The sequence below is a fragment of the Amia ocellicauda genome, chromosome 6 (genome assembly GCF_036373705.1).
Source record: "Amia ocellicauda isolate fAmiCal2 chromosome 6, fAmiCal2.hap1, whole genome shotgun sequence".
NCBI classification, from domain to species: Eukaryota; Metazoa; Chordata; class Actinopteri; order Amiiformes; family Amiidae; genus Amia; species Amia ocellicauda.
The window spans coordinates 42856179-42879254 of NC_089855.1; the positions used below are offsets into that span (position 1 = coordinate 42856179).

At 43.7% G+C, this 23076-nt stretch overlaps 1 non-coding gene across 1 annotated transcript; it reads right to left on the reverse strand.

The window, feature by feature from the left end:
• Window positions 1–3405: 3405 nt before the first annotated feature.
• LOC136752113 (U5 spliceosomal RNA) lies at window positions 3406–3520 on the reverse strand. Its single transcript, XR_010817277.1, has one exon. It is a non-coding gene; the product is annotated as a U5 spliceosomal RNA (small nuclear RNA).
• Between the last annotated feature and the right edge of the window lie 19556 nt (window positions 3521–23076).

Sequence of the window (23076 nt, forward strand, 5' to 3'; positions counted from 1 at the left end):
CCCTGACAAAATGTCATGGGAAATCCTATTGCTTGGTAATAATTGACCATTTCACAAAATGGATTGAGGCTTTCCCCTGCAGGGACTGCTCTGCCATCACTGCAGCACAAGTCCTAGCGACTGAGGTTATTCCCCGATGGGGTGTGCCCCGTCAAATTAACTCAGATCAAGGGACTCATTTCACCGGTAAGGTAATGAAGGAAGCATGTTTACTGCTAGGGGTAAAACAACGATTTCATATACCTTATCACCCTCAGAGTTCAGGCTTAGTGGAGCGCACTAACCGGACACTGAAGGAAAGTTTGGCAAAAGCCCTGTTAACTACAGGCAAGGGATGGACAGTAGCACTCCCCGCTGTGCTGTATAAACTTAGAGCGTCACCTAATCGGAGTACTCAGCTTTCTCCATATGAGTTAATGACAGGGAGAGCTATATGCAACTCCCTGCTGGCATCTGGGGTCCCAGTGATCCCAGTGCTCCATTCAAAGACTATCTTAAACAGTATGTAGCACAGCTATGTACACACTTAAAAAAACATAGAACACAAGCACGTGATCTCCAGTCCCTCAGGGACTTGGAACTCAAAGAGGAAATGCCAACAACACTTCCTGAGGTTGGTTCGCAAGTGATGGTTAAAATAATCCCAAGCAGACCAGGGCTTAGGCCCAAATGGACAGGACCGCATAATGTCCTTCTTTCTACAGACACTTCAGTCTGTATTGACGGACAGGAGGGGGGTACTAGATGGAAACATTGGTCACAAGTAAAAAATTATAATCCAGGAGAACTGTGTACTAAACCTTTATCTTTTCTCATTCCTAGGAAAGCAACAGTTGCAGATTTCCTGAATTTTGAGAGACATTCCCCTAACTGGTAAAGGTTTTGTCCCCCTACAGGTACTAAGAGATAATCCAGCATGAAGACGACTGTGTACACTACAGTATTTGGACTGATCTGCCTGTCCTTAGTTGAATCATGGACAGATTTATCCAAATTACACGCACCTATGCAAATGCCCTTAATAAAACAAAATGTTGGGTTTGTTCCCACATTCCATACGACACTAAGAAAGGGGTTCCAATGATCCCCATTCCATTTCCAGTATTTTCTGATTATTCACAACTTAGAGTTGCCTCTAATGTACGATATGCATATGATTATGCCTTAGGCATCACAGGAGAATGGTACCGAAGATGGATCAGAATAGAAGAGATTTTAAAATGCCAAATATTGACTTGGCTCACAGTAACAAAGGATCTGTGTATGTTTCATACTATAACCAAACCATGCAATCCCAATTTATAGGTAATAGCACTTGTAATCACACTGTGGCTATCGATGGTTCTGACTTTAGGTATCAGACTTGTCGATTTTACGCCCCATGGAATGGGACTTATTGGATATGCGGCTTGCGGGCATATTGGGAACTTCCTTGTAAGTTCACAGGTTCTTGTTATTTAGGATTTGTGGTGCCAGCTTTGCGCCACACTGAAGATAAATACCTTCCAGATATAGAACAATTTATTCACCCTAAACGTGAGATAGGGGAAGGAGACAGGTTTGCTTCCATACTATTTCCTATGTATGGAGTCGGAAGAGCAATAAAGGAAATCAGATTAGTAGCTGGTATATTAGAAACATTAAGTATTTCTACAACTGAAGTTCTCAGCAATTTAACAACTGAAATAGTGGCTATGCGAACTGTTGCCCTCCAGAACAGGCTAGCTCTAGATTTCCTGCTAGCAGCACAAGGAGGGACATGTGCCATTATAGGGCAGGAATGCTGTACTTACATACCAGATAACTCTGAACACATTGGTAATCTTATAGAGCACATTAGGACAGCAACTACAAAGATACACCAGTCCTCCAGAGGAAAACCCCTCTGGGGATGGCTTGCTGATACCTTTGGTAATCTGGGTATGATTGTGTTACAAGGATTGATATCAGTAGTTAATATTCTGCTATGTCTGTAAGTTTCTTTTTTATTTCTTAAATACACTGTCTCAAAAACTTTGTAAACCTCATAATGTATCTACTATGGTTACAGCTGCAATTAAAACACCCTCGTTGGCAGGCTTTCTCTAAATTTCTACTAAACGACACCGTCCCTCACTCGGGAGAAGCAAAACTCACACACCCATTGACACAAATATTATCCTATCCCCTTGGTTCTGGAGGCTCCATGTGACTGAGGACAAATGGATTTAGTATCAAAGGCAATAAACCTCATGACTCAAGGAAAACCAAAGGATGGATTGGAAAGATACTATTACAAAGGTCACTCAGCTCCATGAGACGCCTTCAGGACATTCTGTACATCCACACTTAGGGGCACACACTTATCGCTCTCCCCGACAGCAGGGACACCCTTACACTCGCCGTACACACATATACACCCCACGGGGAAGGGTTGGGATGAAGGAGCTGCAATCCTCAATCAAGAAGCGTCAAATCTTCCTAACCCCTAAGGGGATTTACTTGTAACTGACAAACATAACTTTTTGGCTTCTTTCCGCTTTGCTCTATTGCCAAACAGCAGGGAATGAAGACTCTGTATAGGAAGTTGAAGAAAGTGTTTTGTGATAATTATATAATGTTTTATATTAATACTAGCATTAGAAGTAGTTTTGTTTACAGACTGAGCAGATTAGATTTAGCAGGACAAGTAAAGGGTCAACAAGGTTGGTTTGTTAGAAACTCCTGTCAGTAATGAAAGATTACACAGTGCCGAAATAGCCTACAGATGTCTGCTGTGAATTTGTGTATGACTTAATCATTTCTCCAGATAGGGAGGAATTGTTTTTGTTAAAGAGCGATTGACAATAGGTAAATGATGACCGTGGGATCGCATCTTCCTAGTGCACATCAAAGACGGACATCTGCTTTGGATCCATCACCCCTTCACGGGAGGACAGATCGTAAACGGAGCCAGACCTGTATCTTCTGATTGGATGAACGGCCATAAGATGTTATGTCATTTTTCCTATAAAGTTGTACTCATGTCTGTAAATATTAAGGAATATGAAGGAATTATTCCTGACGTGGGGCTTCCGAGCGGCTAGATTAAAGTACTGTTTGCTTTATCTCCGCGACTTCTCCACTTATTTCTAAGACGGTTCAACACACACAGCCAGCAAGACACACAGAGCCAGCCAGCTCAGCGATGACATCACGAACCTCTCTCTGAGCTGACTGCTATGACATCACAGAGCACGTGCATTCCGTTGCTTGCCGTCTGTCAACCACTCAGTCACTGCCAACCAGACTGCCTGGCTGGCTGGATGGGGGGGCTGTTTGCTGCTGCTGCGAACCTTAGCAAGCTTATCTGCTTGACCGGCCTTCCTCCTCCTCCGCCCACATGCCCACCTATGCCCGATCTGCTGTTCACCTGGATCACAGCTCCGCCCCAACAAGGCAGAGCCTCCCAAGAATGGTACAAACTCATCCACGTTCCCCTCCATGGAAAGCTTTAGCAAAAGGCAAAAGCGTTATAAGTAATGAAGAGGAACCCGAGTCCAAGACGCTTCCGACCAGCCATACATATTTGTGTGTATTAAAGATCACATTTTATTACATTTTGTTTTTCTGTACTTTATTACATCTTATTGTGATTTTTAATTGTATTGTTAATTTTCCATATATATGTATGTATGTATGTATGTATGTATGTATGTATGTCCAATTGCTTTTAAAATTAAAATGCACTGAATTGAGAGTGAGAGACAGAGAAAGAGAGAGAGAGAAGTGCTAGGGCACATCTGTAATATAAACTAGCGAACATTCGTCACATGCTTAGGGAACATTCATAACATACAGGGAACATTTGTAAAACGAATTAGGGAACCTTTGTGACATACTAAAAGGACATACTGGTAAGATGTTGGACACATTTGAAACAACAAAAATGGCATTTGGTTTTTTATTAGGGACATTTATACCAGTCTGTGCAAATATCTATGCATATTCCAATGTTTGCTGCAGGACTTACAGATTGAGTGAGGGGGTCAATATGTTTGATTCAGAACTAACCACTGCTTCCTCAATTTTGTATTTGAGTAGAAGTGAAGAAACACAGCAATAATAATCAGCCCCGAGGCGACTGTGTTTCTAAACCCTATTTAACATCACAATCAAACTCATTCTGCGTCTACACACAGCACAGATACATTGTAAAAACCAAACAAAAAACACGAAATCACATGTAGAAAACCAGAAACGAACATACAAGTATACGAATATGCTAAGATCAGCCTTTTATTTGTATTTATTTGTATTGATGCATTAAGGGATTTACACCGATTTGCTATTTCAGACACTTTCACTGTATTGACTAAAATACAGGATTAGTTCACATGCATTCGTCACCATGCACACAGTTCACATTTTCATTCATTTTGTGGCGTATCTTTACTTTTATTCTTATTTAAAAAACAATTGGCTAGCCTATTGATTATGGATGCGACTGTTTTGTTGGTTTTTGCGGCACAATTGTGGGCAGATCAATAAACTGTTGGACCATCTCAGGTGATGTTAATGCTTTGATGGGATATTGTGCTTATTGATGAAGTCTGTGATGAAGGTCTAAAATCACTGTTGCATTGTCCCTGTTGCCAGACACACAGCAATGCTCCTATGTTTTGAAAGTCACCCTGGATAAGAGCGTCTGCTAACAAATACATAATAATAATAATAATAATAATAATAATAATAATAATAATAATAATAATAATAATACAATGTCGGAACTGCTGGCGTGTGATAGCTCGCAAAGCACATCAGTGTAACAGATCTTACTGTGTATTTGATCTTCTCTTACTGTAGAATATGTATGTTTTGTGTAACTCACCCTGTGCTAAGAAAATGAATTTATTCATGCACAAACCAACCCGGGACACATGACTCGTAGGGGCACTGGATTCAGCGTGACACCGGACCAGATAATGACCATTTCATTAACAAACAACATTTCTGTCCAATCTACACTCACCTAAAGGATTATTAGGAACACCATACTAATACTGTGTTTGACCCCCTTTCGCCTTCAGAACTGCCTTAATTCTACGTGGCATTGATTCAACAAGGTGCTGAAATCATTCTTTAGAAATGCTGGCCCATATTGATAGGATAGCATCTTGCAGTTGATGGAGATTTGTGGGATGCACATCCAGGGCACATCCAGGGGGTGCTAAATGTCCTCTATGTAAATTAGATAGTCAACTCAGTCTAATTTACATGGGAACATTTGTGTTGCCCAAAATGGTGCATTATGGATTTTTTTCCTCTCTACATAATGGAAAACCTGCATAATTTCTTATTCCAGACTCTTCTCTTTTAAAAATAATTGCTTATTTACAATAATTAGAACAGAAATAACTATTTAGAAGAATTATAGCTTTTTAAATAATTATGTAATAACATACTGTATATATATAATTATCAATTATAAAATTTGGTCAATGTTAAATAGAAGATTTAATGTAAAGGTTTTTAAATGTCCTCTTTACTTAAAGAGGAAACCGATATGAATGTGTGCAGCGCATACTCTTGATAGTACAGTATAGGAGCGTACAGTACACCAGACTGACAGATAACAGTAATGGCTGTTATGTTTTTTGATTGGATAACAGAATTTATTTAAATATAAGCAATGGACAGTTCCTTTGTAGCCACTGGTAGCCTCTGGTAGCCCCTGGTAACCTTGTCTGTATGTCCAGAAGACCAAAAGGGACCTGTCCTCTTATCGGTTCCTAGCCAAATTCGAAGGGACCCCCACTTCATAATTACATTATAATAAAGCACCCAAGTCATGGAGGTGGCAAAATGCTATTGGTTGGAAGGAAACCTTATAAAAGGGAAAACAAAGAGAATTTGAGTTCTCTTAACTTCTTCATCCTGCAACGAGACACAAGAGAGAGCTGGAGGGAGACAGAGAGAGACACACTGATTCCTGCCTGACCAGACTGGCCTATAAGCTGTACTGTGAGGAGAAAGAAGAAAATGGGTATTATCTGTTTCTTACTGTAATCCAGCAGAAGCTTAATATTACTTATTTTCAGTACTATAATTGAATGATATTAGTTTCCTATTTTTGTCAAAATAAATGATTATTGCACATCTGTGACTTGACCACATCTTCCCTCTAAAAAGAATCTTAAAAGAGAAACCAATTGACCTATGAGTTTTCAGTTCAACTATTTATTTAGATTGACTGAAAAAACGAGCATTGCTTATTGTTTATTAACAATTATAATTGCTCGGTTATTTGGCTTCACGGCTGTGCTGTCACCACCGTTGTTATTATTGTCTGTGTCTATCTGTGTTTTTAGTTATTATCTTTGATAGCTAATCCGACTCTGTTCCGTCCGCGCTCCGGGGCTCCGGTGTGCTTCGGTTTCGGCTACAAATTGCACACTTTCAAAATAATAGTTCTGTTTATTGTAGCGTAAGGTACACTTATAAATTTCAATTCAAGAAGTGAATTTATAGTATCACCTTATCACGAATCCTGGAATCCTGTAGAACTCAATTTCTGTAATAATTGGACGCAGACTCCAATTCCAAAGATATAAATTGTCAAATTTATTCAAAAACAAAGACTAAATGTAGCACTACACCAATTATACAAAAGGGCAAAACTAATTAACATTCATCTCTAGATCAACAACTCAAAGACAAATCACTTCCTTGACCAAATCAAAGACCATGTGATCGCATATGATATCACACAAATGGTTAAACAAAAAAGGTTATAAACACATTGACCACAATACCGGTTAGTGAGACGAAGGTGAGTCTCTCATTAGTATTGTTAGTCAGACATTAAATAACTACGCAGGATAGTATTTATGTCAGGTAAATTCTCGTTATGTATATATCAGTCTCATTTACGTAGGTGCCGAGAAAGATCCTATCATTACTTGTTACCACAATTTCCCTTAACTGATTATTATTCAATGATTAAGGATAGGCAGGGCCACCTATAATCTGGTGTCTATTAACTTGTGTCAATTTCAGACTAAACAGTTAAACAGGAATGAGAAGATATTTCTCGGCGTTGACAGATTTTATTTCTAAAATTATCAACAAAACAGTTTAATGCAACACACATTTATATTGAAGAAAACTAAATGATATTACACATTCTAGAGTTATGAATCACAGATTAACATTTCTAATTTATTTCTCAAATGTCATGAATCATGAACTCCAAACTGTTAAACTTATCTGAACTTCGTCGCAGAGAGGCCTCTCTGGCTTCGGGCTCAGATAACAGCACACGGCACGAGGTCCGTGTGGTTTGGAACAAAGGCAGTCCGGTTCGGCTTTGTCCAAGAACTTCCACTCAATCGATGCACCTGGAAGTTGGGGTTTCGCGAATGTAGTCTTTTCCAAACCGATTTTCCACTAGTTTGAAGGCTCCAAGGTTGTGCACAAAATCTTCTTTGTAAGCAGGGTTTCCACCATAGTTACTTGAAGACAAAGTCTTTGAGGAAAGCAGGGCCCTGTTTGTTCCAAGGATCGAGTTTCTTAAGACTCAGTAGCTATTTAAATGACTGACACTTTCGTATTCAGTCGACTTAGTCAATTGTCCAGCTGTAAAAACTCCACTGATCAGGTGGGCACAGGCGGGCAGCGCAGTCTGTAAAATTCTTTATTTGATAAAGTCCTTTAAAAGAATTCTTCGTACGGCTCAATCTCCTTCTCCCAGTTTAACTCTTCTGTTGCTGGCAAAGACTTAGTTGGTTTCTGGTTCTGGTTCTGGCAACAGAGCTATAGGTTGAGCTGTGGCAGCGAGTTTCTGGTTCAGGTGAGAGAGAGAGAGAGAGAGAGAGAGAGAGAGAGAGAGAGAGAGAGAGAGAGAGAGAGAGAGAGAGAGAGAGAGAGAGAGAGACCGTGTGCTGTTCTGTATACGCCTGTCAGATCAATAGGTGATTGGTTCTTGAGTTTGTGAGATTGGATTTCCAGTTCAAAGAGTTATATTACCTACAGGCCCACTTCTCCAGACATCCCACAGCAGGATTCCAAACTATTTATCCTAATTGTGGTGCCATCCTCCCCAAAACTGTCACTTTGATGTAAACCAGTTCCAAGCTGATGAGTTATGAAAATCTGATAACTTTGGGGGGAGAGGTCAGTGCTTCAGCTCAGAGCTAAAATGCTCTTATAAAAATACACCCAACATAATGCTACAGTGTTTATTAATATCTATGCCCCCAATGCTGTGAGAGACAGACTGTCAGTGTTTTCGGTGCTCAGCAAAGCGCTAGCAGACTATGGGGCTGAGGAGATCCTGGTTTTGGGGGGGTGATTGGAACTGTACTGTGGACTATAGATTAGATATAAATCATTTGGAGCCCAGTCCACAGTCGGCAAAACAGCTGGAAGGTAATACACAGTTGCACAATCTGGTCGATGTCAGGAGGAATGCCAACCCAAAGGTGAAACAGTACACCTGGGTGAGGCCGGGTTCTAGCATTATGTCGCTAGCCAGGCTGGATAGATTTTATACCTTTAGACATCATGTCAATCTGATCGGTGGCTGCCATATCACCCCCACCTGACCACTGACCACTGTCTCATCACTGTGAGTGTCACCCTGCCTCCTGTCCGGCTCCGCAGTGCCTACTGGCTTTTCAATAATAGCTTGCTGCAGGACAGGATTTTTTGTAATTCTTTTCTTTTCTTTTGGCAGAGATGGAGATCAGAGCGCCCTAGGTTTGCCTCCCTGAGACAGTGGTGGGACATTGGCAAGGTTCAGACCAGGCTCTTCTGCCAGAAGTACACTGAGCATAGGACTGACAGCTTGAATGAATCTATGAAGGAGTTAGAAGGAGAGATTCAGGTGCTCCATCGAGCCTTGGACTCTGGAGATTCGGGGGCATTAGAGGACCTCAAAGCTATGCAGCAGGCATTGTCAGAGCTGCTAAGGACACGGGCTCGAGGAGCAATGGTGCGCTCGCAGTTCCAGAGCCTGACACAGATGGATGCGCCCATCAAGTTCTTCTTTGGGTTGGAATGCAGGCGGCAGCAGAACAGAGTGATGCTCTGCCTGAGGACGGCTGAGGGCCGTGTGCTGAAGGATGGGCAAGAGATGTGTAGTCATGCCGCCCAGTTCTATAGGGAGCTGTACTCCCCAGAGCCAGGCAGCCTGAAGCAGCAGCAGTTTCTGCAGGGTCTGCCTAAGTTCCCACAGGATGGGGTCAAGGTGCTGGAGGCCCTACTAAATCTGGCAGAGCTGACCTGCGCAATGCAAGAGCTCAATGAGGGCTGGGCACCGGGGCTGGATGGGCTCACTGTGGAGTTTTTCTCAGAGTTTTGGACTGAGCTGGGCCCGGACCTGCTCTCAGTGCTGCAGGAGGGCCTGTGAGCTGGGCTGCTGCCCATTAGCTGTCGTAGAGCTATTCTGACCCTGCTGCCCAAGAAGGGGAATCTGTCCTCCATTTTGAACATGAGGCCAGTGGCGCTGCTGTGTCAGGACTATAAGATCCTGTCTAAGGCTCTGGCTAAGCGGCTCAGAGACATCATGCCGGCCGCAGTGCCTGTTTCAGGTGCTGAGAGCAGTTGGTGTTGGCCCGCGGTTCGTAGAAGTTATTCAGCTGCTGTACTGTCGTGTGTTTAGTGTGCTGAAGATCAATGGTGGCCTGAGTGAGCATATCCACATCCATCGAGACATCAGACAGGGCTGCAGTCTGTCAGGGATGCTATACTCCCTTTCTATCGAGCCCCTGCTGCACAGGCTGAGGCAGTTGCTAGCCGGGCTGTCCATCCCTTGTCACCCAGAGCAGGCGGTCAGGGTGTCGGCTTATGCTGCTGAGACACACAGTCTGGCCAGCGAGACGTCCAGGTCATTGTGGGAGTGTCTGGAGGAGTTCAGCAGGGCATCCTCAGCCAGGGTCAACTGGGGCAAGAGCACCGCTCATCTGGTAGGAATGTGGGAGGTTTTTGCACCCCCTGCCCTCCCTGCGGGGCTGCAGTGGTCTCACTCAGGCCCTCGGGTGCTGGGTGTGACTTTGGGGGAGACGCAGGAGAACTGGGCTGGCCTGCTGGAGAGGGGACAGGGCCGGTTGAGGGCATGGCGCTGGCTGCTGCCCCAGCTCTCCATTAGGGGGTGAGCAATTGTTATTAATATCTTGGTGGCCTCCATGCTCTGGCACACTTATGCATGTCTGGACCCCCCACCGGCCCTGGTGTCCCAGATACAGACCCTGCTCCTGGATTTCTTCTGGGACGGGCTGCACTGGGTGCGCAAGGCAGTGCTGTACCTGCCGCTCCAGGAGGGGGGACAGGGGTTGGTTGATCTGTTAAGCAGGCTGAGTGCCTTTCGGCTGCAGGCAGCTCAGAGGCTCCTGTACCCTCCCGATGCCCAGTGTCTCCCGCCCAGGACACTTGTTATGACAGACACATGTTTTTACTTAAGACACGTCCCCATATACTTCCTTCCCTGCCTGTTTTTTATTGTACTGTTTTAGAGGTGTGGCAGCGCTTCTCCCTGGGTAGGGGGCTGGGGGGCAGCAGTCTGTATTGGCTGTTAGAGGAGCCACTGCTGTATAACCCCGGTTTTAGCTGTCCACTCCTGCTCTCCAGCAGCCTCAGGTCAGTCCTGCTTAAGGTCGACGTGATCCGGCTGAGGGATTTGTTGGATTTTAACAGGGGACAGTGGGTTGGTGCCGACAGCCTGGCTGCCAGGCTGGGTATGAGGTCACTGAGAGTCGTAACCAGATTTCTCTGGGCAGTACAGAACGCCCTTCCCATAGGCGCTGTGGAGCGGCTTTTCCAGGCTCTCACGCAGCACTGCTGGCCCAAGGACCCTGACACCGTCTTTCCCCTTGTTTGTCTGTGTCTCTCAGTCCCCCCTAGCTCATCAGGCCGCCTTCTGTCACCTCACAGTCTCTGTAGTGTAGTCTGTCTCCACAGCTCAGCATCAGCAGCTCTATCAGCTCAGTGTGAGGGAGCTGCACCATCAGCAGCTGCAGCCCCTCCCTGACACCCCCTGGAGGGAGCACCTGGCTCTGGGGGAAGATGCCTGCCCGGCCTGGAGGAGCCTGAACAAGCCCCCGCTTCTGCATGGCTTCTGCATGGCGTCATCGCAACAAACTCTTTTGCACATACACTGGACCCCCGAGTGAGCGACACCTGCCCCCACTGCGGGGAGAGAGAGACACTTTTTCACTGTTTCTGCCACTGCCCTAGATTAGAGCTGCTGTTCACTGCACTGGAGAGCCTGTTCAAGCAGCTGGGCCTCCTATTCTCACGCACTGTGTTTATTTTGTGAGTCCAGTACAAGCAGCGCCACAGACATGTTTGTCAGTTAGCAAACTTTCTAGTGGGGCAGGCTAAGCTGGCTATCCTGAGCAGTAGGAGAAGTCAGACTTAGCGGGTGCAGCAACAGTGTGCACTCTCCCTCTTCAGGTCTCTCGTAAGCTCCAGAGTGCGACTGGATTACAATTTCTACAGCCTGACGGGAGACCTGGACACTTTTCTGCAGATGTGGGGGGTCAGGGCGGCCCTCTGTGCCATTGACTTTGGACATTTAAACCAACTGGTTTAATTCACTTGAATATTTTATAGGTAGCACGTGTGTAATGGTTTTTATTGAGCGTTTTTAGAATAGGCTGTGTTTTTATGTCGGGAGTTTTTTTCATGTCTTTTATGTGTTTCTAGTTTGTTTTAATTGTTTTTTTTTAGTAAAATAAAGGTGTTAAAAATCAAAAAATCTCTCTCTCTCTCTCTCTCTCTCTCTCTCTCTCTCTCTCTCTCTCTCTCTCTCTCTCTCTCTCTCTCTCTCTCTCTCACACACACACACATACACACAGCCAGCAAGACACACAGAGCCAGCCAGGTCAGCGATGACATCACGAACCTCTCTTTGAGCTGACTGCTATGACATCACAGAGCACGTGCATTCCGTTGCTTGCCATCTGTCAACCACTCAGTCACTGCCAGCCAGACTGCCTGGCTGGCTGGATGGGGGGGCTGTTTGCTGCTGCTGCATACCTTAGCAAGCTTATTTGCTTGACCGGCCTTCCTCCTCCTCCGCCCACATGCCCAGCTCTGCCCGATCTGCTGTTCACCTGGATCACAGCTCCGCCCCAACAAGGCAGAGCCTCCCAAGAATGGTACAAACTCATCCACTTTCTCCTCCAATACAAATGCTCTGAATTGAGAGAGAGAAGTGCTAGGGCACATCTGTAACATAAACTAGGGAACATTCGTCACATGCTGTGGGAACATTCATAACATACAGGGAACATTTGTAAAACGAATTAGGGAACCTTTGTGACATACTAAAAGGACATATACTGGTAAGATGTTGGACACATTTGAAACAACAAAAATGGCATTTGGTTATTTATTAGGGACATTTATACCAGTCTGTGCAAATATCTATGCATATTCCAATGTTTGCTGCAGGACTTACAGATTGAGTGAGGGGGTCAATATGTTTGATTCAGAACTAACCACTGCTTCCTCAATTTTGTTTTAAACATAATTTAAAAGAAAAGTGGGCTATACATTGGTCTGGAAAAAAGGAGCAGTGGTCCCTAAGACAATTCTTTTAGTTTTTGGACACAATTCCTAAAACCCATTTTCTGTAAAATATGTTATCAACTTGCATTGATAGATCATCCAAAGTACAATCATACTAATCATGAAAATGTTCATATTATTACATTCTAAGGGTTCTTGTCTATTGTGTATTGTATTTATTATCAGGCCCTTCTCTTATGTTTTACAGTTGTTATTATTATTCCGTACAATACAGGGATTAAATTAAGCATTTTAACCACAAAGTATTGGCTACAGTTATGATGCCTACTTCACTGTTCATATGCATACAGTTTCTGAGGTCTGGACCACTGCACAGTAGTCCCTGGAGTTGTAGTCCAGACCACTTCAAAATTCGTGCTGAAGTGATCTGGAACACCACGCAATGGCCCAAGGACCACTGCAAACTTGGATTTCATTTTTTTTGTGTAATCCATGTTGCAATAGCACCTACCATGTTCCTTTGTGGTGAGCTGGTTAATTCTGTTCTGGGAAAACCACAATCCTGCAGGTTTAATAAGTCTCTCTACACTTCAGTCCCTGAATACCTTCAACCAATGGTAATGTTGACCAATTAAGCCCACGAATTGAGTCAATTCAGTTGTCAAGAACTACCCAGTAAAGACGTGAACTCACGACTAGGTCACACTGTGAGCTCTCCAGAGCAGACATTACACTGAGCTCAGTGTGAGCTCACTTAGCGCTTTTCCACCGACATGGTGCCGGTGCTGGAGCCCAAGTTGCAGTTACAAATACAATGCCGAGCACAGCAGTGCAGCGCCACTACTCCTCTCTATCCAGAACACAAAGACGTGCGTCACTCTAACCTGTCCGGCTTTACAACATGCAACTCAAATAATATGTTCTTGGGGGAACAACATAACACATAGCGATTCCTCCCTGCTATAAAGTAAAATAATGTATACGGTGTTTCTAATTTCTTTCACGATACCTTTTCATATATATTTATATTTTTCAATATTAAACTAATGTCACAGTAATACCAATGAGCTTTAACAATGCCGAAAATCTAAATGCGTTTATCTTTAATAGTGAAGATATTGCATAGATGTATATCTTTCATATACACAAATAGAAAAAACGGTTTCCAAATCGAATATAGAACTGAAACTTTCAGACAATCCATGAAAAATGTAATGTAAACATTTACACTTCTTAACAATTCTATATATCAATTATATTCATAACCCTAACCCTATCACTAACCCTAACTTTAAGTTACAATTGTTCCCTAAACACTTTTCCCAATTTTGCAGGATCAATAAAAAACTGTCAAGCAATGTGATATAACTTTACGGAAAATAATAATCTGTATATATTTAATTGTTTTGACAATGTTAAGATATAATGCATCTTTCACATAGGGAACATTTGTAACATGATAGGAAAAACAAACAAATGATGTAACTTTGAAAATATTCAATATTACAGCATACAGTATAATCAACACAGAACTGTGTCTATACTGAAAAGCTGTTGATATTAGAAAAGTGATAGAGGTTTGAATTTGAAAGTATCAATTCATAAAAGATACAATGAGCAGGAGCAGGAGCTGTGCGATCCATTACCCAGAGCACCTGAAGAACGCTCAGGCCAGGAAGAGTCTCAAACAACACATACTGAAGGACAACCCAGAGACTCTCAGAGCCGACTTCTCTCAGACTGGAGAGCAGCAAGTCACCAGCAATCTGGTCTTCTACACCGAGCACACCGACGCCTGGCACGCTGCCATCTGTCAACTGTACAGGCACATTAAAAAGAGAGGCATCAGTAAAGGAAGGCAGGTGTCAATCAGTGAGGAGGATAACCCAGACACCTCCATGCTGACAATCAATCTGTACCACACTGGAACAGTCTTAATACAGGGCAGCGAGGGCAGCCTGGGCACCTTTGAAAATCAGTTCCACTCACTGAAAACGCTGGCTGACAGAGAGAAAAAGGAGAGACGTGTCCAAAAGAGCACAGACGCAGCCACACAGGAGGAGAGTCCAGCCCCACACTGCCCAGAGAACGGAGGGGAGAGCACCGCGCCAGAGAACAGCGAGGAATCCACACGCAGCCCAGCGCAGGACACCCCTCAGACACACGACACAGTGTCCCAGCTGAGGGAGAACATGTCCCTGCTGGAGGTGGAGCTGATGGAGCTAAAAGAGCTGGTGCTGGCCAATCTCACAACCTCCAACACCACAGAGCAGCTAACAGACCAGCTCAACAGAGTCCAACACGAGCACAAGGTCACAGTGAGGGAGCTGAGGGAAGAGGTGAGGGAGCTGCAGCAGGACAGGGAGGCCATGAGGAGGGAGCTGACGGCCCTGAGAGAGGAACTGCAACGCAGAGACAAGACAGTGCAGAGCCTGAAGGAGAAGCTATACAAATTCACTGCCCACAACAACTAGCCCTCAAGAAACCCAGCAGTGCACAATGTGCAGAGCCCTCCCACCCCAATGACATTCAGACATACTGACTCTCACACAACACACCACTCACACACTGCACCCAACACACACACACAACCCGACCCGAACACACAGAGTGCACCCAGCACACACACACACCCTGAGCAAGACACACACAGTGCACCCAACACACACACATACCCTGACTCAGACACACACACTGCACCCAGCACTCACACACACCCTGAGCCCGAAACCACTCACAAAACATGCGCACCACACACACAGGCTGAACCAAACACAGATGAGACCCCCTCACGCAGAAAGACTACCAGGAAGAAGTACACTGAAGTACCCTGCTGATAGACTCAAATGGCAAACTCATAAATGAGAGGCGGCTCTTCCCTGATGGCAAGATCTCCAAGGTCTGGTGTCCGACCACAGAGAGGGCCATTCAGCAGCTGTCCGAGAAGAGCCTCAGCTCCCCCAGCCATATTATTATACACACAGGCACAAACGATCTGAGGACCCAGCAGGACAAGGTGGCCAGCTCCATCAGAAGAGTGGCGGAGAGGGCCACCCAGACCTTCACCCACGCCAAAATCATCATCTCCACCCTGCTGCACAGGAAGGCCTTCCACCCCAACATCATCCACATGATCAACGCTGAGATCTCTCGGGGATGTGCTCTGATGCCAAATGTGCACCTGGCACACCACCCCACTCTTGGGGCCCACAGCTTGTTTGACAACGTCAATCTCCACAAACAAGCAGTGAGCGTCTTCGCAAAGACACTCAAAGACATTGCCCTGGGCCGAAACCCAGACAGCCCCCCACATGGCCACAGAAGGTTCTCCAGCACCCACACCACCCAGAACAACCCCGAGCCAATCAGGAGAGCGGCCCCTGGGAGCCCCCGCCCTCCACCTGCACACCACCTTCCCCAGCCCGGACACCGCAGACCCCAGCCTGGATACGCCCGACCACAGAACAGCAGACCCAGAGTGGAGCCCATCCAGAACATGCACAGAGCAGCCAAGCAGCACAGCCAGCGCAACTACGCAGCAGAGGTCAGCAGAGTGGCCGACACCTGCTCAACCTCATCTGCACCCGACTGATAAGATAAGTAACTGTGCATAACAAGGAAACCACTGCAGGAGGTGACTAGCTATTACCACATCCGAAAATACCCCTGTATAAATGTAGTTATATACTGATATATATGGACATTTTCTAAAAATTATGTAGATATATGGATGCTTACATATATGTGTATATATGTAGATATATGTGTGTATGCGTATGTATATAGGAGTGTAAGTCAGGAGTTTTTTATTTTTTATTTTTTTAATTTATTCGTTTCCTATTTTTACATATCACCAGTATTACTATTTATTTATATGTTTACTTTCCACCTCACACATTTCCAGATATATCTCATTCCAAAGGAGTATATAAATTGCTTAATTAGAGTAGAAAGAAATGCGATCCCTATCTATCACCATGTGGAACATCCAGGGCCTGGGCTCCTCAGTGTTCGGGCTGAAGAGCACAGACCCGGAGTTCAGAGATAGAGTGAGAGACAAGGATGTCATCATCCTGCAAGAGACATGGTGTCGGGCAGACGTGTCCAGTCACTGTCCCTCAGGCTACAGAGAGGTCATAGTGCCCTCCCTGAAGAAGCCCTCCGTCAGACATGGCAGGGACTCCGGGGGCATAATAATCTGGTACAAAGCAGAGCTCAGTGACTCCATACAGTCCATCAAAACAGCAGTCACACATATGGCTTAAAATAAGCAAAGAATAATTTCTCCCCAAACCGATGTGTTCCTGTGTGCTGTGTATGTTCCCCCCTCAGAATCCCCATATCACAATGAGGAGATCTTCCCCAACCTCCAGACTGAGGTCTGCCACTTCCAGGTCCAGGGAAGTGTGCTGATCTGTGGGGACCTGAACGCCCGGACAGGCAGCCTGCCTGACTTCACCAGCACACAGGGAGACATCCACATATTCGGCCACACCCCCTTAAACACCCCCATCAGCTCCCTCAGACACAGCCACGACAGGGGAGTGAATAAAAACGGGCAAAAATTACTACAGCTCTGTCAGGGACTGGGACTGTATATCGTGAATGGCAGGATCCGGGGAGATTTTCTGGGAAGATACACCTACAGCTCAGCTCTTGGCAGCAGCACGGTAGACTATGCCATCACAAACCTAGACCCCTTCTCTCTCAGTGCATTCACCTCTATCAGACCACAGCCAAATCACTGTGTTCCTGAAGAGGACAGAGCACAGCAGCAGCGCTCACACACAGCCCAGCAAGCTGTACAGCCTCGGACACTCCTACAGATGGGCTCCAGACAGCACACAAGAGTACCAGAAAGCAATTGGAAATCAAGACATCCAATCACTCTGGTCACCCCAAATCAACATAGTAAAGAAGGAATACATCTGGCTATAAAATACTTAAATCATATATTTGAAAAAGAAGCTTTACAGTCAAAATTGAAAATTAAAAAGAACATCCCAACAAAATACAAAGAGGAGAATTGGTTTGACAAGCAGTGAAATAGAATAAGGAAGGATCTGAGGAACAAAGAAACACTTAGATCAAAAAGTACAACACACCCGAAAGCAACTGACAATAATCGAAGAGTCCATTAACACAAATTGATTCTGGGAAAACTGGAGAAAATGTAATAAATTAAAACCTGAAGAATTGGCCATTCAAAATTGAGATTTTTGGAAAAACCACTTTGAAAGACTTTATGAAAACATTCACCACACTGAGAAATCAGCTCAGCATGACATCAGTGTGAAACTAAAAATAATGGAATTGGCATTTAAAGACACCCAGAATCCCCTGGACTCAACTATTACTGAGCAGGAGTTGCAGGAGAAGCTGCGCGCCCTGCTGCCCAGGAAAGCATGCGGGCCTGATGGCATCTCCTACGAGATGCTGAAACACAGCAGCCCTGAGCTACAGCAGGCCCTGCTACGGCTGTTCAACCTGGTGCTCAGTGTGGGCCACTTCCCTGACAGGTGGCATAAAGGACTGATCACCGCGATTCATAAGAGTGGAGACAAATTGGACCCTAATAACTACCGGGGCATCTGTGTGAGCAGCAACCTGGGGAAGGTGTTCTGCAGAATCATTAACGCCCGGATACTGGCCTTCCTTACCGAGCACAGTGTCCTGAGTAAGAGTCAGATTGGCTTCCTCCCAAAACACAGCACAACCGATTATATTTACACCCTACACACCGTCATTGACAAACACGTCAACCAAAATAAAAATAAAATATTTGCTTGTTTCATAGATTTAAAAAAAGCATTTGATTCATTCTGGCACAAAGGTTTATTTTACAAACTTCTCCAAAGTGGTGTAGGGGGTGAAACATATGACATCATCAAATCAATGTATACAGGAAACGAGTGCGGAGTTAAAAATAAAAGAACAGAGTTGTTCACTCAGAGGCGTGGGGTGAGGCAGGGCTGCAGTCTGACCCCAACGCTATTCAATATTTACATCAATGAATTGGCCACAATGCTGGAGCAATCTACAGCCCCCGGCCTCACCATACATGACACAGAAGTCAAGTTCCTGCTCAACGCAGATGACCTGGTGCTGCTGTCGCCCACAGAGCAGGGGCTCCAGCAGAACCTGGCACTGCTGGAGCAGTACTGTCAGACCTGGGTCCTGGCAGTAAACATGAAAAAGACAAATACCATGATATACCAGAAAAAGGCCAGGCCTCAGGGAACTAGGTACCATGTCACTTTAGCAAACAGCACCATCGAACACTGCACCCACTACACATACCTAGGCCTCACACTCAGCTCAACAGGAAGCGGTGAAGACACTGAGAGAGAAAGCGCGCTGGGCCTTCTATGCCATAAAGAGACACATTTGCATAAAAATACCTGTACAAATCTGGCTAAAAATATTTGAATACATAATCCAGCCCATTGCTCTCTATGGCAGTGAGGTGTGGGGTCCCCTCACAGGGCAGGAGTTTGCTCAATGGGACACACACCCAATAGAAACCTTGCATAAAAATATCCTACAGGTGCAAAGGAAAACACCGAACAATGCATGCAGGGCAGAATTAGGCCAATACCCATTATTAATCAACATACACAAAAGGGCAATTAAATTCTGGCTCCATCTAATAAACAGCGACACACACTCCTACCACCACAAGGCCCTGCAATGCCAAGAGCTGAACCCAGAGAGGAACCCCCTCAGCCAGCTGGTCCGCAGGCTCACTGCGCAGACACACACCGACACCGGCCAGCCTCAGGACAGCAACACACACATGCACACAATCAGAGTCAACCAAATTATCACACAGCACAAAGAAAACTACATCACCCATTGGGAAACACACACACAAGCACAAAGTAAACTGCAGTGCTATCGGGCCCTAAAAAGACACTACACATTGTCAGAAAACCTTAAATTAATAACGAACGAAAAACACAAAAGGATCCTGACCAAATACAGGCTCAGTGAGCACAGCCTGGCCATCGAGACGGGCCGACACAGGCAGACCTGACTGCCCAGAGAGGACAGGCTGTGTCCCCACTGCCAACGCCGAGAGGTCGAGACAGAGCTGCACTTTATTCTAAAATGTGAAAAATATAAACATTTATGAGCAAAATTTGTCCCCAATATAGCAGATCTCTATAAGAGATTTCAAGACCTGCCAGTCTCGGAGAAAGTGCCAGTCCTTCTGGGAGAGGAGACCAGCTGCATATTACTGGCAGCCCAGTATACAGCTGCCTGTCACAGCCTGAGGGACACAGTGGACACTCAGTCCACTCACACAGGGGACACCCCTGGACACAGGCAATGACACCTATGCTACACCCAATTATTACTATCAATATCAGTTTTATGTCTCTCTGAACTATGATTGAATTTTATTAATTGAAATTAATCAGTTACCTGTTTTTAACATACATATTGTGTATTTCTGTATGCAAATGTACATATATATGTTCAAAACTGTTGTTTCTCACCATTGCTTTGACAATACTTCTTTTTGGTCATGCCAATAAAGCACGTTGAATTTGAATTTGAATTTTGAGAGAGAGAGAGAGAGAGAGAGAGAGAGAGAGAGATAGAGTGTGTGTGTGTGTGCGTGTGTGTGTGTGTGTGTGTGCGTGTGTGTGTGTGAGAGAGAGAGAGAAATACTGTGTGTGTGTGTGTGTGTGTGTGTGAGTGGGAGAGTGGGTGGCTGTGTTAGTGTCTGTCTGCCTGTCTGTCTGTCTGTCTCTCTCTCTCTCTCTCTCTCTCTCTCTCTCTCTCTGTCTCTCTGTCTCTGTAGATGCATCATAGGGAACATATGTAACAATCTCTCTTTTTGTTTACCAAAAATGTGAATGAACGTATTTCAAGTGGGGTTTGCCTTGGTTGGAAACGTTTTAAGATTATTTATGAAGTGTAAATTGGATTTGTCTCAATTCTCCGTAGTTTTCAATGTATGTGCCATTCAGTAGCATTCATGTTACAGATGTGTCCTATGCAGTGGTAGGGTCAATAAAATGTAAGTAAAACTTTATTTTAGCAATTATAGAGGGGATCAAATGCAAATAGAGGGTCCTAACTAATTATCTAATTTACCAACAACTTTTAAAATTAGGTCTTGCAAAGCTGAAAGAAAAGCTGTATAATCGTCTGTGTGTTCATACACCAGCTGCTAAAGTCTGATAGCTTTTGAAGACTCTGTATAGGACGTTGAAAAATGTGTTTTGTGATAATTATATAATGTTTTATATTAATACTAGCATTAGACGGAGTTTTGTATACAGACTTAGCCGATTAGATTTAGCAGGACAAGTAAAGGGTCAACAAGGTCGATTTGTTAGAAACTACTGTCAGTAATGAAAGATTACACAGTGCCGAAATAGCCTACAGATGTCTGCTGTTAATTTGTTTATGACTTAACCGTTTCTCCAAATAGGCAGGAATTGTTTCTGTTAATGGGCGATTGACACTAGGTAAATGACGACCGTGGGATCGCATCTTTCTAGTGCACATCAAAGACGGATATCTGCTTTGGATCCATCACCTCTTCACGGGAGGACAGATCGTAAAACGGACCAAGACCTGTATCTTCTGATTGGATGAACGTCCATAAGATGTTATGTCATTTTTCCTAAAAAGTTATACTCATGCTTGTAAACATTAAGTCTCACTGAAGGAGTTATTCCTGACGTGGGGCTTCCGAGCGGCTCGATTAAAGTTCTGTTTGCTTTATCTCCACGACTTCTCCACTTATTTCAGACACGGTTCTACAACTTGGCGTCACGAACGAGGATCTGATCTTGCCTTCACTCCCGGGACCAAAATATGTAGCTTTAAAGTAGCTTTAAAAATGACCACCCTGTATATTTAGATTTGATCTCAGGATTTTGTGAGGCTCTCAGATTGTAGTTTAAAGAGAACCTGTGGAGAGGTAGAGGTAAAACAAATAGAAAGGTTGACTGTACAGCGGAGGATCACAGTAGGGTGAACTCCAGGTAAGATAGATCTGCGGGGAGAGATGCCAAGGGAACCGAAAGGTACGACGAGGCCTGCTGAGCCCCAGGTTAAGCAAGGAAACCCTTGTACACCAGGGCCAGAGTCAGTGGCAGTCAATAACCAGACGGAACCAGAGGTACATAAAGTCCAGCAATATAGCCCCATCGTTGGCAAAGATAGGATTGGCATAATGGTGTTAAATAAGTGTCTGTATGTGAATTCCTACAAGTTTTAATTGTTAAACTTAAAATGGTAAAGGCAAGATAAAAAAAAGACAAAGTTTCTATAATTCTTTGTCTGAATAATAAGAATTTAGAGAAGAAATTGATCATAATAGATCAAGAAAACACCAAAGCAGTTTATTTCAAAGATTATTTTACATCTGATTTTTAATAATAACAATATAATAAATTAATAAATGCTAAGGGCTGTTTGAGACACTGCAGGGTCAACAAAACACGCCACTAATCTAATATCTGAATTATCTTTGGATGTCAATCTGTATGTGCCTTATGTGTTTATGTATATATATAGTCTGAAGGTTATGTAAGGTAAATGTCTGTTTTGTATGCTTTGTATTTTTAATATTGTGCATAGTACAGAATAAGACTGAGAAGGGAAGTAAACAATAATTTCAGAATTATATTTACAATTACGCAGTCATTGATGTTTTAACAACAGATTAATGAGGATTTAGACATTTAACTGTATACAGAGTGCATAAAGCATCAGAAATTAGAAATGAATAATGCATTTATTATACGAATAATGTTAAAGTAATACAAAACATACACTAAATACATAGATTAATAATACTAATAAAGTAAATAAATAGTAATGGTGTTCTCTAAGACTCAGAAGAACAATAATTTGTTTGTTAAAAATCATATTATGGACAAATTCTGTAAAGTCAAATTAACTCTGGTGCAGCCCTGAGTGACAGCCTGATGTAAAACCCATAGCAGGAGAATGTAAACAGTATAGTGACATATTATAGTCTAATTTTAGAAAATATTTGGTTATTGGTGCATAGCATAAAATACCTGAAATAAAAGTTAAAATTAGACCTTGGATTTAAGATGTGTGAATTAGTCAAAGGGTAAGAATTTTAAGGATGCTATAGAATTATAAATTATGAGCATTGAATAAGTGAGCTAAAATTAGTATTGCATAATTTTGAAGGAGAAAATAAAACTTAAAAATACTATTAGAATGAGTTTTACCAACCAGAAATAAAAAAATAAATGTTGAAAATTGAATTAGAGCTATTTTTTGTAATGGGAATCTGAGGAAACAGTGAAATTTGGTGAAGATTTAAATACATAGATAACCAGATACTCCAGGAAATTAAAGGTGTGGTCATTTGGTAGTTATGAGTTCCACAATGAAGAGTTTTTGAAATCCCCAGATATAAGATCCCTAAATACAAGGTGTAGGTAAGAAATGAAGTATTGATCAGTTCAATCTGGCTTTGGGAACAGTTCTGAACATGTACCGGTGTAGATTGGACTTCAATAGGAGGAAGTGACACAATAAAGACATATATGAGCCGTGCAGGCGGACAGTCTTAGTGCCCAC